The following is a 16261-nucleotide window of genomic DNA, read 5'->3' as shown; positions in this document are numbered from 1 at the left end:
AAGCCCATCCACCATATTCCCTCTTCCAACCTATTTTCCAGTCCTATCTTTCATTATTAATAATCTAAGTCAATGTTCAAAGGGGTTTCTCAATGCATCCCCGCTGTGGGTGTACTTTACTTTGGTCCATTCAATCCCTTCCATTGCTCTCCCTTCCCCCTTCCCTCCCACCCCAGCTTTCAGTACACATCCTTGTATCCTCCACCTCCACAGATGTGACGCTTTACGATGTCACTGATGCTCTGTCATTCTCTCTTCCTTTCCCTTCTCCCCCGAGTTCCATAGAAAAGTTCCACTGTTTCAAACATGTTCCACATCTGAGTTTGTGTGTGATCGTGTTTGTTTTTGTGTATATGTTTATCTTTTGGATCCATCTTCCACGTATGAGAGAAAACATGGCAGCCTTTGTCTTTCTGAGCCTGGCTCACTTCACTTAACACGATGCCCTCCAATTTCATCCACTGACCTTCAAACCCCATGGAGTCATTCTTCCTTATGGCTGAGTAAAACTCCACTGTGTATACACACCACATTTGCTAGATCCATTCCTCTGTTGTGTCTTGATCTATTCATCTGGGTTGTTTCATAAAAGCCTCTGAGTACTGTAAAACAGAATTGTTGATCCTGAGTTCATGTCCTGGTGAAGTCGAGGACTGAAGATGCAAGACCAGGAGTTCACAGTTAAAGCAAGCACGAAGTTTATTAAATGAACAGCAAAGCTCCTGATGGGGGAACTTAGTGAAAGAGCTAAGTCAAACAATGGCTGAAGTCTAGGAGATGACATAGGGCTCTGTCCTACTATTCTACCTTGAAACTAGTTTGTGATTGGATGTCATTTTAGTTGACTTCTCACTGAATCAACCACCTGGCCACTCCTATCCTTATCAAACTGGACATTCCTGGAGGGTCTGGTCAGCTCATCCTAACCAATATGTACATTTTATGACTATCTTTTGCTATTTTGGTGAGACCCACCATTTACATTCTACAACTCCCTTTTGCTCTCTTGGTGGGAGTTTGCTGTGTAACTTTCCTTGAGGGATCTGCTTCTCATCTCTCTGGATGTTTGCTTTCAAAAATGCTTCCCTATCTCCCACATCTAGGAGAAAGACCGCTGTATTTCATTATCTCTGTGAAAAGCCCACTCCCCGTGTCTCCTTGGATGTTTGCTTTTAAGGGTGACTTCCTGTCACTTCTGTCATTTGCTCCCCTCACACAAGGACCTGCCCAGCTCTCTGTGCTCTAGCTACTGGCTTTTCTTCCAGAGCTAGAGGACAAAAATCTCTAATGCAGGATTGGGGCCAGGGTGGGAGTCACCCTCCCAAAAGCAGGAGGTAGCCACTGGCCAGTGGGGGACAGGGATCTGTGGAAGGACAGTTTGAGGGGCACTCTGAATGGCACCTCAGAAGGCCCCAGCAACAGTGAGCCCCTTGTTCTCTGCAGCACCTAGCTCAATAGTGCTTTCTTTTTTAGCTTTTTTGGTTTTTGTTTGTTTTTGTTTTGCTACACTGGGGATCTAACTCAGGGCTGTGTGCACACTAAACAAACCTCTTTCACTGAGCAAGTTCCCCAAGCAACAACTCGCCTTTAACTTGCCTTTCACTATTCACAATAGCCAAGTTATGGAAACAGCCAAGATGCCCCACTACTGACGAATGGATTAAGAAAATGTGGTATCTATACACAATGGAATTTTATGCAGTCATGAAGAAGAACGAAATGTTATCATTCGCTGATAAATGGATGGAATTGGAGAACATCATTCTGAGTGAGGTTAGCCTGGCTCAAAAGACCAAAAATCGTATGTTCTCCCTCATATGTGGACATTAGATCAAGGGCAAACACAACAATGGGATTGGACTATGAGCACATGATAAAAGCGAGAGCACACAAGGGAGAGGTGAGGATAGGTAAGACACCTAAAAAACTAGCTAGAATTTGTTGCCCTTAATGCAGAGAAACTAAAGCAGATACCTTAAAAGCAACTGAGGCCAATAGGAAAAGGGGACCAGGTACTAGAGAAAAGGTTAGATCAAGAAGAATTAACCTAGAAGGTAACACCCACGCACAGGAAATCAATGTGAGTCAATGCCCTCTATAGCTATCCTTATCTCAACCAGCAAAAACCCTTGGTCCTTCCTATTATTGCTTATACTCTCTCTACAACAAAATTAGAAATAAGGGCAAAATAGTTTCTGCTGGGTATTGGGGGGGGAGAGGGAGGGGGTGGAGTGGGTGGTAAGGGAGGGGGTGAGGGCAGGGGGGAGAAATGAACCAAGCCTTGTATGCACATATGAATAATAAAAGAAAAATGAAAAAAAAAACTTGCCTTTCTTCTACTCCACAACCCCCTTTGTCCTCCTGTCATCACCTCCCAAATAAACCTGCAGCACCCAAGTTTTCCAATAGACCTCTGCTTCCAGAGGAGCCTAAATTAAAACAGTTTGCAGATAAGGACGTGGAGCTCAGAGAGGTTAAACGACTTGCCCAGGGCCACTCAGCAGATAAAGGACAGGCTGGGACTGGATTAGACTAGCTGGCTCTCACATCCACTTCTTCACTGCTACACGGTCACTTTCCTGGAAAACCACTCCATACCTCTAAGGCCCCCGTCCACATCTGAACCTGTCAGTGAGCCGGGGGAGAAGAGTACCAGGGATGTAGTCCACTTACCAAAAAGCCAGCATGTGCACCCAGGAACCAGGCAGAGGAATTATCCATGGCCCAGAGGGTCCCAGGAAGAGGCTGAGATAAACAGAAGATACTTAAAGGGGATGAAGGAGTTCCTGGACCCGCCACATAACCCTCTGTCTCAGGTGGGGGGTAATAGGCCAGGCCGAGTCCCCACCTCATCTACTGAGGGACAAGAGGTTGGGAGGGTGTCAGACCTGGGGAAGTCAGGTGTGTGGCTTGTCTCTCCAACAGCACAGGGATCATGGCTTCTGACCCCTCCTCCTCAGCGACCCCTCCCAGGAGAGTAGACCTAGGCTAGGACTCCATGCCAGGCTACTATAATGGCACTGTCACCCTCTATGGGTCCTGGGCCTCAGTTTCCCATGTGACACAGCAATGACCATGGGATTGAGTCAACTCTCCCTCCAATGCCAGGCTTTTTAAAAACTCCAATGGCTCAGAGGTCTTTGAATAATCCCTATTTTAAAGCTGAGGAAATTTAGATGCAGAGAGGTTAAGTTACCTGCCCAAAGCCACACAGCAAGTCCACAACCTTGCCAGTCTTTCTCACTCCCAAGGCCACGAGCCTCTAAACTCCATTTTGGTCTGGAAAATATTGTGCTAGAGGCAACCTTGAGCTCTGCGCTGCCAGGGTCCTCCATCTGCAGGGATGTGGACACAGCAAGACTCTGAAGGATCTGTGTTTGAACAATCCATCCCTGAACCAGGAGAGCAGGGCCAGACCAGAGGGCAGAGCAGCAACCCTACCCTGTCTTCTGCAACTTGCACGATGGAGGTGACCTGCTCACCTGGGAACCAGTGCACATCTGCAGGAGCCCTGGGCCCCCTGGAACCAGGCCACTTTCTGACCCATGCCAGGAAAGACCCACACACTGATGGCCCAGCTTAGCCATGTGAGAGCAGAAATGTCCTGACATCGGCTGGGAAATCAGGAGCCATGTTCTCAGTGAAGGAGCCGCCACTGCCCATCCACCATGGAGCTGTCCCTTCTCACATACGTCCAGCTCTGCAGCCTGGAGGAGAAACAGAGATCCTTGAGCTCAGCATCCCAAGGGGAAGCAGGAGGTCACGGCCAGGGAACCCTATTGCTGCACCCACACAGGGCCACAGCACAGCAGACCTCTTGTCAGCCACCTCAGTCCATGCAGCTGGCAAATGACCTAAACAGTCTCTCTTCACAGAGGGAGACCCAGGAAGGACCTTAGTGTCTTCTTCACTGACACAGGCACCTGGCCAACCAGTCTACCGTCCTCAGGACCCAAACTGTAGCCACTGAACTCAATCAGGAAACTGGCCCAGCCAGCTCACCATCCCCTACCATAATTCTCAGGCCTTTCAACCCTTCAGGACTGTCCCACGGCCCCTTCCCAGTCTGACCTCCTTAAGGCCCTGCCCCTGGAGCAGAATGCCAGTCTTTTTCTGCAGTGCCTGGCCTCTACTCCAAAGGATCAGGGTGATGCAGGAGGATGGAGGAGACTGAGACTCACTGTGGCCATCACTCTCCTCTTACCATTGGCTTAAAATCTGACTTCCCTCCCTCTGGGCCTGGAACTCTTCTGCACACTGCCCCTCCCTCATTACACTAGCCTCAACAGCCACAACGGTGCCAGGTGTCCAGGAAAGGGAAGAGGCATAGGAAACCATCACCTGTCATCTGTCCTGGTGCGGGAGGTGAGAGCTCCGGGCCTCTGTGCTGTCCCTCTGCTTCTGGTGAGGAGTCTGAGCCTCGCAGACCCACCCAGCAAGCCAGGCCTAGAGCTCAGGCTCCTCGCCACCCACTTCATCTCTTCACCCTTCCTGCTCCTGCCCAGCTCCTGGCTGCACCCACCGAGCAAGCACTTCCAGAGCACAAAGGCCCTGCTGAGGCTGCATGGTACATCCATGAGTCCTGGACCCCGGGGGACAGGAAATGCTTCCCAGACTTCCCGGAAGTGCACAAGTGCCGGCCTTTGGCCTGGGAGGAGGCAGAACCACAGTCCCAAGGAGGAGCACTAGCAAGCATTTGCAGGACTTGTGTGAGAAAGCAACTCAGGAGCTTGTCCACACACTGGACCAAGGGCAAGTTCTTGGCTTCCATACAAGATGCAACCATGCAGGAAAGTGGGTGAAGGCACATTGCTACCTCCATTTACTATCTGTGCACCTTCCAGTCGGTTTATGCTTACCTCAAAATACAAAGTGGTTTTGCAGACAATCCCAGCACTCAGGAGGCCGAGGCAGGAAGATCTCAGGTTTGGGCTGCATAGAAAGACAGTATCTCAATAGATAGATAGACAGACATAGAAAGATAGGTAGATAGATGATAGCTAGATAGATAGATAGATATAGATATAGATCAGTAGATACATATATACACACATAGATAAGTAGATAGATACACAGATGGACAGACAGATACATAGATACAGAGATAAACGTGACGTTGACCATGTTTGTAGGGAGGTAAGAGTGCAGACGTTTGTGCAGTCCACCATGTCTGCTAGGATGGGTGTGAGCTGGGCACCTGCTCCCGCAGGACCTGGGTCCTGGCAGGCCAGCCTGGCTGTCCTCTGCCTCCATTTGCAGAGACAGCTCCAAGGAGCACACAGACACCCTGGTGTGATCGGGAGAGATCCCGATTTATTTCCTAGGCAAGGAAAGATCTTGCAGGTGCTGTAAGGAAGGGCAGGGGAAGCAATTAAATGTCAGGGTGTTTCACTGACTGAGCTACAGCCTTCCGACTTACCATTCCAGGAAGGACCAGACAAGAGCCATGATAAACTGAGGGCCAGGGGTGACCAGGAGCTTGGCACCAGGAGAGATTTGTGGAAATGCCCAGAATGGGAAAAAAAAATCTTTAGTTAAAAATATACTAGACAGTCTCCAGCAGCCTGCTGTTTTCCCGCTGTGCTCCCCAGGGAAAACCCCTCCTCCTCAGGGAATCTGAGGAAAGAGAAAGGCCGGTGGGCTCCTCCCATCCTACCCAGGGCTTGCCCACTGCCTGGGGAGCTGACTCTAACCATTGCCTAACAACCAGGCCTCCCTATGGACCTATTGCCATACCAAGCATTCCAGCACGCTCTCCTCTATGGACTCATACACCCCCTGAAAGAAACCCATTTCCCAGGTGAGGAAGCTGAGGCTGGCAGCAGTGAAGGAACTCTATTGAGGTCACAGGGACAGATCCACTGATATGTGGCGTCTGGCACAATAACCAAGCTATGGAAACAACTTAGGGTGCCCTCCACAAGAGGGAGACATCAGCCCTTCCCTGGAGGAACCCTATGTCATACCACCCCCCAGGAGAGCCACTTATGTAGCAGAGAGGAAGAAACAGTCCCAGAGAGGCAGAGTGGGGACCAGAGGAGTGGTCATTCAGACTGGGGTGGGGTGGGGGACAGTCTTCCCTACAGTCTTATCTAGGCCTCCCTACATCCCTGCCAAGACCTTGTTCCCACTCCCAGTTGACAGATGGCCACCACGTTGAGGGCAACCAGAGTTCAGATCCATGTAACACAGCTCCTGAGCTTTTCCCACACACAGGACTGTAAGGAAGAAGGTTAGAAGCCCAGGCTCTGGCCAATCCAACACCCTGGCCTGCAGAACCATGGCCTGCACTTAGTCAACCTGATCTGATTTGGGCAATAAGTTAACAAAATTCAAACTACACTGAGCATGGTGGATCAAGCCTGTAATCCCAGCTACTCAGGAGGCAGAGATCTAGGAGGATGGAGGCTCAAGGCCAGCCCAGGTTTAAAAAAAGTTATCAAGACCCCATCTCAACAAACATGGCAGACATGATGATATACTTCTGTAATCCAAGCTACTAGGGAGACTATGGGTAGTTGGATCACTCACTACCCGAGGCCACCCCAAGCAAAAACCCAAGACCCTACCCAAAAAACAACAAAAGCTAAAAGGGCTAGAGGGGTGGCTCAAGTGGTAGAGCACCTGCCTACAAGTCTAAGGCCTTGAGTTCAAAACCCAATACTACCCAAAGAAAAGAAAGAAAACGGGACAGACAGGCAGACAGGCACAAGCTTCAGTGAATAGCCCTCTGCCTCAGTCTTGGGAGAAAGTTCCAGGTTCTCAGTTCATGTACACGCACATCGTGCATGAGAAAGATGTGGGTGCTTGCTTCAGAGGTGAAAATACACCTCGTAGGATATTCTCTTACATAAATTTTTTTCTGTGTAAAACGTTAAGGTGCGTGTTTGAACATCGATTCGAATTCAGAACAAGTACAGCCAGTTAGAAAACCCCAAAGTAACACTTCCAGTCTCCCTTTGCTCCTTCTCCTTCCTTCCCGTCTCTTCCTCCCTTTCACCCTCGTTCTCTTCCCTTTCTCTCCCTCACCCTCCCTCTCTACCGCTTTCTCTCTCTCTCTCTTTCCCTTCCCCTTTCTCTCTCTCTCTCTCTCTCTCTCTCTCTCTCTCTCTCTCTCTCTCTCTCTCTCTCTCTCTCCCTCTCCCTCTCTCTCTTCATTTTAACTCCAGATACCATACGCAAAAAACTAAAATGCCACCCACATAAGGCAGGTTTTGGCCCCCAGGGATTACTTGAAAAGGCGTGTTGATGGTAATTTATCGCGCACTCACATAGTAGTCAGCCGACTGGATGAAGACACCCAGAGAGTGGACGAGCATCATTTCAGGGTGGGTCTGAGCCTGTGCGTCACAGTGGACTCAGTGGGGAGCTCAGCCTTCAAGCTGGGTGAAACCATCCAGTGGTGGGGGCGGGAGAGAGCGAAGAGAGGAAAGGTGGACTGGTCCCTCTCCTGGAGCTGGGATGGACTCTTCTCCTGGCTTGGCCATCAGAACTCCAGCGTTCGGACGCCAGGACTTACACCAGAGCCCCCAGTGCTCAGGTATAAGTTGAGGTTGAGGCTACACCCCTGGCTTTGACCTTGGACTGAGCCATTTTCCACACATTGCAGGGCCTCCAGTTTACAGGACTTGTTCCCATAATCCCATCAGTCAGTGACCTGTAAATCTGTACATCTATCCATTGGTCTGTCTCTCCGGAGAGCCCAGACTAATACATAATTCATAATGTTTAAATATTAAAGTAATTTTTTTTTTTTTACAAAAATGCCAATGAGCAGAAAAGACCATTCAGTGCCTTTCGGTGATTGTCATCTCCCATGGCTTTCTCTTGGCCCACAAGCAATGCTAACCTTCTGATAAATACATTGCTGTCTTTGATTGTAATTAACTTAGTAACCACTTTCTTTTTAAACAGCCTTATGGAGGCGTAATTTACACAAGATTCACTCAAAACCACTGCTTACAGGGTGCAGAATGAGTAACTAAGTTCTTGGGAATCAGGGACCTCCGTGGTGTTGTTTGGGGACCTGAAACTTATGCCCTGCCCCAGACTGTCCCAGAGGAGTGACCTCCATGGATTGGACCCTCCTATCCCTTCCTAAGGACACAGGAGGCAGAGCCAATGGCTGTGCAGACTCCAGCCTCGCTGCAGCCAGAAGAGTCCCCGTTTCCTCTCACAAATTATTTCCCTGAAAGCTGCTGAAAAGGATTGTGGGTTATAATTAGAATAATCCCCTGCAGGACTACATTCACAAATGTAATTACATAATCATTTAGAACTAAATGACATGGGGAAACGACATCATTTGCTGAGGAGACGGGGAAGGGAAGGTGCCAGGCACCTCCTGTGGTCATGGGGTTCTGAGCCTCTCTCTGATGCCAGCTTCACCCAGAGAGAGTCGAAGGCCAGTGTGAAGACCCTTGATTCCTCAGAGAGCCTGTCTTGGCCATCGGTCACCTCACATTGAATGGATGATGTGAAGTTTCCAAGAATGACCCAAGCTGGAGCTCCCATTAACCACACCCACCAAGAAAAAGAAGGTGGACCTGGGATCCAGTAGCCACCTCTTGCTATGGCATGGACACATGGCAGTGGCACATGTGAGACGGCCAGCACTGGACACCATGTGCCATCTATTGTCTTCCACTCCTGAAGCCTGGGGAGACCCCAACATTTTGGACAGTTCAAATTCCACCTGCTGCAGATGCTGAAATGTTGGGTTCTGCTTAGGGTGATATTTATTTGGCACCTGAGTCGACACACCAGGGGCTTCCTTGGCCTCCCATCCCATATCATCTTCCTCTGCCCCATGTGCTTGCCAGAAACCAGCAGTGTTCCCTCTGCTTATGTGCCCAACGGAGAGAAAACACCTCTTGTTAGTCCAAATGTCCCAAATTTCGCTGCAGAAAAAAAGGCAGCTGTGTAAGCAGTCCCACAGCTCTTGAAGTCATGGTGACAAATCTTATTAATTTGGACCCCTTTAATCTGAAGTCCATGCCAATCCCGCAAGCTGAAGAGGAAGCTTAGCTTTGAAGAGGCTGCTTTCTAAGCAAAGCAGGGTGCAGAGGCATCACAGCGAGTGTAACCTACTTAGAAGTCGAGGACATCGTGGAAGAAAAAGTTGCACAGTGAGTTGTGACCTCTTAGAAGTCCTAACACCCAGCTCCGCCCTCCTTCCATCAGCACAGGCTCAGGTCCCAACCTCCTTCCAGCCACCGCAGTGTTCCCTCCAATAGACATCAGAGGTGGAGATGTTACTGGGGTTTACTGGTCCCACAGCCTCCTTGGGGAAACTGAGGCCCAGACAGGTGGAAAAAACCAGCCCAAAGTCACACATCGACTGGTGATTTTGATCACCTGCATCCTCCAGTGTTGCCTCCCATGGGACTGGGCTCTGATTTTTCAGCCTTGCCTAGACTTTGGACATGTCACTGGACCCTGCTGAGTCTTGGTGTGCTCGTGTGTGAGGTGCAGGTGAAGGCTGCACCCACTTAGGTGTAGATAGGACTGGCCAAACTCCAGCCCTGCCCCCAGTGTGAGTCCAGTGCTCTGTCCTAGACCCCTGCAGATCCTCCTGGGTGCCTCTGCCCCGTGATCTGCTCCCCGGCACTGCCCCTGTGCCTCACTTCATGGACACCCATGGACACCGGGCTGTTCTCAGCCGTCACACACACACCTTGTGAATGTGGCAGGCTTGCTGGAAGGCAACTTCTCAGGTCCCCAGCAGTTCAGAAAGAAGTCAGTCTTTTGTGTACACCTTGTCAGCCAGCATGGGCTGTGGGGAGCAGGGGGTGTAATTAGCTCCAGAGGACTCTTCAGGAAGGGGTCATAGCCCACGCTCAAAGCAGCCAAGGGTGGGGGCAGCAGCCCTGCAGAGCAGCACCTTGCCAGGGCACCACCATGGGGAGAGAGGAGAAGACAGTGGTGCTCAGAAGCCTCCATAACAGAAACACAGCTTGACTCTCGGTGACAGGCACCATAGTTCCTAAAATACCCCACCCTGAGCCTGCACCTCTAGGGGCCCCTCACCCACATCAACTCCACCTATATGCTTTCTTGCCTCTATCCTTATGTTCTCTGCCCCCATTTCTCTCTCTTCTCCTTCCTCTCTCTGGAGCAACAACCACAGAGAAAGAAATCTCAGCCAGGCACTGTGATCCACGCCTGTAATCCTAGATACTAGGGAGGCTGAGATCAGAAGGATCACAGTTCAAGGCCAGCCCAGGCAAACAGTTCAAGAGACCCTATCTCCAAAATAAGCAGAGCAAAATGGACTGGAGGTGTGGCTCAATCGGTAGAGCACCTGCTTTGCAAGCAAGAAGCTCTGAGTTCAAAATCCAGTCCCACCAAAAAAAAGAAAAAATAATCTCATTTTCTTCTGCAGAAGGGCTTAGCCATTCCTCTACTTCCTGGGCTGCCACCAAGAGCTTCTGTACCTGGGGGCCACCATCCTGGCTTGTGATTTTTAGTACTGCAGGTCCACATCTCAGGAAGACCCTGAGTCCCAGGCAAGCTGGCACCCTCTGAATTGTGACTTCTCAAGGCTCCTTCCAAGGGGGTAGGACATGGGGTATTGCCTGAGCCAGCTTCCCATGTTCCTTTTTGGTCATATTGTGTATCAAATTGTATCAGTGTTGCTCAAGTAAGAGACTATTGGCTTACTCTATCAAGAGAGTGAATTTCAGCGTTATTTTGTAATGTTTATTGATGGAATAGCCTCCTCTGAACACTCTGTTCTGTTTCTGAACATCTCTTGCTAGATTTGATTTCCAATAGTTCATAGGTGACATTTCAGCAACATCTCATTCATGCTCACTCATGGTTTTCCTTTGCTCAGGGTCTCACTCTCGCTAGGCAGGTGCTCCACCACTGGAGCTGCTCTGCAGCCCTTTTTTGTGGTGAGCATTGTTGAGATAGGGTCTCTTGAACTAACTGCCCTGAGCTAGCTTTGAACTTTGATCCTCCTGGTCTCTGGCTCCCAAGTAGCTAGGATTACAGGCGTGAGCCACCAGTGCTGAGCTCCTTTGTGGTTTTTGTCTGATGTTAGTACTGGGTGCAGACTTGCCCTGTAAAGTGAGTTTGAGAATGTTTCAAGATTTTCATACCTATTTCCTTCCCCCACCCAGCCTGAATCCATGAGTGAAAAATGAAAAAAGAAAGGTATTCCAAGATGTCACACAGGAAGTCTGCTGCAAAGTGAAGGATTTCATCTTTACATCCAAAAGGCCAGCATGTCCAGGAAAAATGTGCTCAGAAGGATGGCCATCAAGAAATGTCATGAGGTTGAGAGCAAAAGTTCTCAAGACTTTAGTAGGGCGTGGTGGTGCACACCTGTCAGCCAAGCTAGTGTGGGAAGTATAAGTAGAAAGATCATGGCCCAGACCATCCCAGGCATAAAGCAAGACCCTATCTCAACAATAACCAAAGAAAAACGGTTGGGGGCCTGACTCAAGTGATGGAGCAATTGCCTGAGTTCAAACCCCAGTGTTCAAAAGCCAGTGTTCAAACCCCAATAGAAGAAGGAGGAGGAGGTCTTCATGCACACACAGGGAAAGAGGGTGCCGATGAAACCCCTGCATTCAGTTTCCTACTCAGCAAGTGTCAGGCCAGAGGATGAGGGGTGAGAGGTGGGGAAAGGCATGGAAGCAGAAGGTAAAGGAGGGGCTGGTGGAAGGGAAGGAAGAAGAGAAGCTGTGGGAGGAGAGGGAGGAGAGGGAGAAGGGAGTCTCAACAGTTAAGTGAAGCCTGTGGAAAGGTCCTTGGGACTATGGGAGATGGAAGAGGAAAAGAAAATGGTACAGGATGAAAACACTGGAACATTCCATCTCTTATGGATAGAACTTAACAGTGCACCGTAAGCTGTTTAGCAATAGGGGAGCGTGGTGACAGAGAAAGGGAAAAGGATGGGGGCAATCTGATTAAAGCATGATGTACCCATGTCCAAGGTCAAACCCCCTTGGACTATCAATACACACTTTAAAAAACAAAGGACAGGAGGGAAAAATAGGTCTTTTCTGAGGGTGGGTACCAGGGGTAGGAGGGTGGGCACAAGGAAAGGGGGATGAGGGTGAATATGGGGGATGTGTTTTATATCCATAGATGAAAAGAGAAGAATGAAACTGTTGAAATTGTTCTAAGAAGGGGGAGGACGAAAAAGGAGAATGACGGAGGGAGTGAGTCCAACTAAGACACATAGTAAGCACAAATGCAAATATCACAACACATCACCTGCACAACTATTATATGCTAATTTTAAAAAACTTAAACAAGATGACAGAGTGGCTCAAGCCGTAAGTGCACCTGCCTAGCAGGTGTGAGGCCCTGAGTTCAATCCCCAGTGCTACCAAAAAATTAATTAATTAATTAAAAAAAAAAAAGGGGAAAACCATATATGCATTAAGTTGTCTTTAAAATAGAAAAATTAAGGGAAAAGCATTCTCTAGAACAAAGAACTCTGGTAACAGCACCCCTGATTCTTAAATATATACATATATATACTGCACAATAAAATAAGGTATCAAAATAGAAAACAAAAAAAAACCTCTTGAAATTGAAAGTCATAAAAAAAAAAAAAAAGCAAGCATTGAATATGACAGGATGAAAGGACAGCCAGCGCAGAGAACCCAAAGCAGGACTGTCCAAGTCCTTGGCTGTCACAGAGTGACCTGGCTGAAACTGTCCAGAATCGGGGATGTGCTTCAATCAAGACTCCCAATCTTTCTTCTTTTCCCAATCTTTCTTCTTTTTTTAATCTTCAGACTTTTAAGAACCATGGTTTTTTGAGGTGAAGAGACATTGCTCTGAAGTTCAACTCAGGTTTCTCGTGGCTGCTGTGAAATTCAACTAAAATCCAGCAATTTTGTTTCAAAACAGCACGTGTGAAAATGCCTGTCTCACCAGAAGGCTTCTATTTGTGTACCTGTGCGTATTCCTAGAGGGGCACCTGAATGGCTGCCACCTACTTCCAACAATTATTTCTGGGGGTGAGATGTTGTATGTTCTCTTTCGCCTTTCCCTCGAATAATTCATGAGAATTCGTTATTTTTATAAAACTGGTAACGTCGTTGTTCTTAAAGGGGAAAGAGAGAAGGGAGGAGGGAGGAAGGGAGGAAGAGAGGGAGGGAGGGAGGAAGGGAGGGATGGAGGGAGGAAGAGAGGGATGGAGGGAGGGGGAAGGGAAGAAGGAAAGGTCAGACAGGGAGAGAGGGAAGAAAGGAAAGAGGAGAAGGAAAGAAGGGGGGAAGGAAGGGAGGGAGGGATGGAAGGAGTGTTGTGGTCCAAGCTTGACCCCATGCATGGGACTCTGGCCTGCTGAGTGCTCCAAGGATGCTGGGAGGCCTCAGAAGAAAAGATAGTCTCTGGCCATCTCCTGTTCTCCCAGTTTCCCTGCCTCTCTCCCCCAAAAACCAGTTATAGAAACCACAATTCTCCCTCCCCAGGCAGGTCATAGAAATTAGAACCCCTGTCTCCCAAAGCCATCTATAAAACCTAGAAGGTACATTCTTTCCCTTTCCCTTCTTCTTTGAAAACTCTTATTCCTGAGGGGACTTGTCTATGCCCAGAAGGAAGGAATCCAAGAAGGATGTGAACAGACAACAGACGCCTTGCTGGTCCCTCGGCCTGTTGCCATTAGACCGGGCTTTGTGGTGGTGGTAATGGCTGTGAGACAGGCTCTCCCTAGGTAGCCCAGGCCGGCTTCATGATGGAGACCCTCTCGCCTCTGCCTCCTGAGTGCAGGCCTGAGATCAAAGGCCTGCGACACCATGGTGGCTGGTCAGACCCTCTCATTCAATCACACGTCTGCATAGTCTTCATGAGCCAAAAGAATAAAAGCAGACTAATAAAACCTTTCCCTAGGTTTTTGGGTTTTTTCCCTAGGTCTTTTTCTTTACTGCAGGCTGTTGTGTCATGTAGACTGATTACATAAACTTCTATGTGACCTGTCTTCTGTAACAGTCCTGTTGACAGTGACCTTATGCTGGGCAGAGCTTTGTACCTCACAGAAGGAAAGGAGGAAGATCACATATGCTCTTAAGCCTTAGGCCAGACTCCCATATCATCCCCCAGGACAAGGGAGTGGGGTTTCAGCCCCTCCCAACAGTGGGTTGCCTTCCTAGACATGCCCATCACCCCCCCCAGCCCCCGGGGTGGTGACAGGCCGAGCTGCTCCGACTGAGTCCCTTTGGGAGGTGGGTTGCAGAACTATCACATTTGCCTAGTTAGGGTTCAGAGATGGGCGTGATGGTTCAGCTGTGTGATCCCAGCACTCCAGAGGCTGAGGCCAGCCTGGGCTATATAGCAAGACCCTGTCTCAAAAAAAAAAAAAAAGACCAGCACCAGTGGCTCACACCTGTAATCCTAGCTACTCTAGAGACTGAAAATGGGAGGATAGAAATTTGAAGCCTGCTGGGTAAAAAGTTCATGAGCTCCTATCTCAATAGAAAAAGTGGGGCATGGTGGCACATGCCTGTCATCCCAGCTACTACAAAATGCATAAAAATAGGAGATTGAAGTCCAAGCCAGTCTGGGCAAAAGTAAGACCCTATCTCCAAAATAACCACAGCAAAAAAGAGCCGGAGTTGTTGCTCAAACAGAGCACCTGCCTAGCAAGCATGGAACTCTGAGTTCAAACCCCAGTGTAGAAAAAAAATTCAAATGACAAAGATTCTCTAGAGTCCATTCTATGTGTGAAATCTTTGTCACAACTCACTGAAAATTAAGCATGAAAAACTTCAAGTTGGCCAGGCTCTGATGGCTCACCCCTGTAATCCTGGCTACTTGAGAGGCTGAGATCTGGAGAATCATGGCATGAGGCCAGCCCAGGCAAATCATTTGTGAGATCCCAGCTCCAAAATAACCAGAGCAAAATGAACTAGAGGTGTGGCTCAAGCAGTAGAGCACCTCCTTTGCAAGTGCAAAGCTAACTTCAAAACCCAGTCCCACCAAAAAATAAAAAATAAGATAAAAACCTCCAAGCTGATCTTAGTTTTGCCTGTTCCGGGCCAACCTAGATAGTAAGATGCTGTCTTTAAAAAATAAAAATAATAATTAGGGCCAGGCACCGTGGTTCACACCTGTAATCCCAGCTATGCTGGACATGTAGGTATGAGGACCATGGTTCAAGGCTGATCCGGGACAAAAAGCAAGAGATCCTATCTGAAAAATTACTAAAGCTAAAAGGGCTGGGGCAGTGGCTCAAGTGGGAGAGCGTTGCCCTACAAATGTGAGGCCCTGAGTTCAAACCCCAGTACCACAAAAAAAAAAAAAGAAAGAAAAAAGAGGGTGCACGTTTCCTTTCCCCCTTTCTTTTTCGTTGTCTTCATCCCTTCAAGACCAGGGGATCCTTTGTGAGGTCAGAAGGTCAGAGCACTGGTCTGGGAGTGAGAAGACCAGGCCTCTCCCCACAGCCTGGCCTTGCACACACGCACCTGGCCTCTGGGCCTCTGCTTCCCCACTGGATAAGGAGGTCCTCCAAGGGGCCTGCTGACTCTGAGGTCCTGCGGATGCAGGGAATCTCAACAGCAAAGTAAAAACAGGCACAGCGTGCTAGCTTGATGCTTAGGGTTCCTTACCCAATGCTGGTTCCCTGAGTCCAGCCCTGTGTCCTGTTTGCATCTCTGCTGTCCTCAGATGTGCAGACAAGCCCAGCTGGGGTCAGTGACCTGCCCAAAGCGCACAATGAGTAAGTGAGTGGGAGCCAGTGTTTGCACCTACTCTGAAAGCTTGCTCTCTGGTTTGTTTTTATTTTGGTTTATCTCAGGCTGGATCTCACTGTGTTGCTCAGGTTGACCTTGACCTCCTGGGCTGAAGTGATCCTCCTGCCTCAGCCTCTGGAGTTACTGGGACACATCATAGGTGTGGCCCCAGTGTCCTGAAGCCTCCCCCCCAATCTCTCTTCCCTCCTGTGCAGTGACCTAGCCATTGGTACAGGGTTTGAACTGAGGGCCTCACACTTGCCAGGGAGGTGCTCTATCATTTGAGCCACACCATCAGGCCTTTCTGCTTTAGTCATTGTTCACATAGAGTCTCTCGTTTTTGTCCTGGGCCAACCTTGGACCATGGTCCTCCCACCTACACCTCTGAGCAATGGCTCAGGACTGAACCTTTGCTGAAGGTCAAAGTCTCTGACCTTGGGAAGGGTGAGGAGCAACCCTCCCTGCAGTCCAGCCCCTTGCTGCAAGGAGGAGCGTGTCCAGGGAAGGTGGGGAAGGTGGGGAAGGTGGGGAAGGAGGGACCTTGCAGGCCAGCAGGAGCACCAGAA

This window comes from Castor canadensis, chromosome 16, assembly GCF_047511655.1.
Source record: "Castor canadensis chromosome 16, mCasCan1.hap1v2, whole genome shotgun sequence".
NCBI classification, from domain to species: Eukaryota; Metazoa; Chordata; class Mammalia; order Rodentia; family Castoridae; genus Castor; species Castor canadensis.
Note: the sequence above shows the minus strand (reverse complement) of the source record.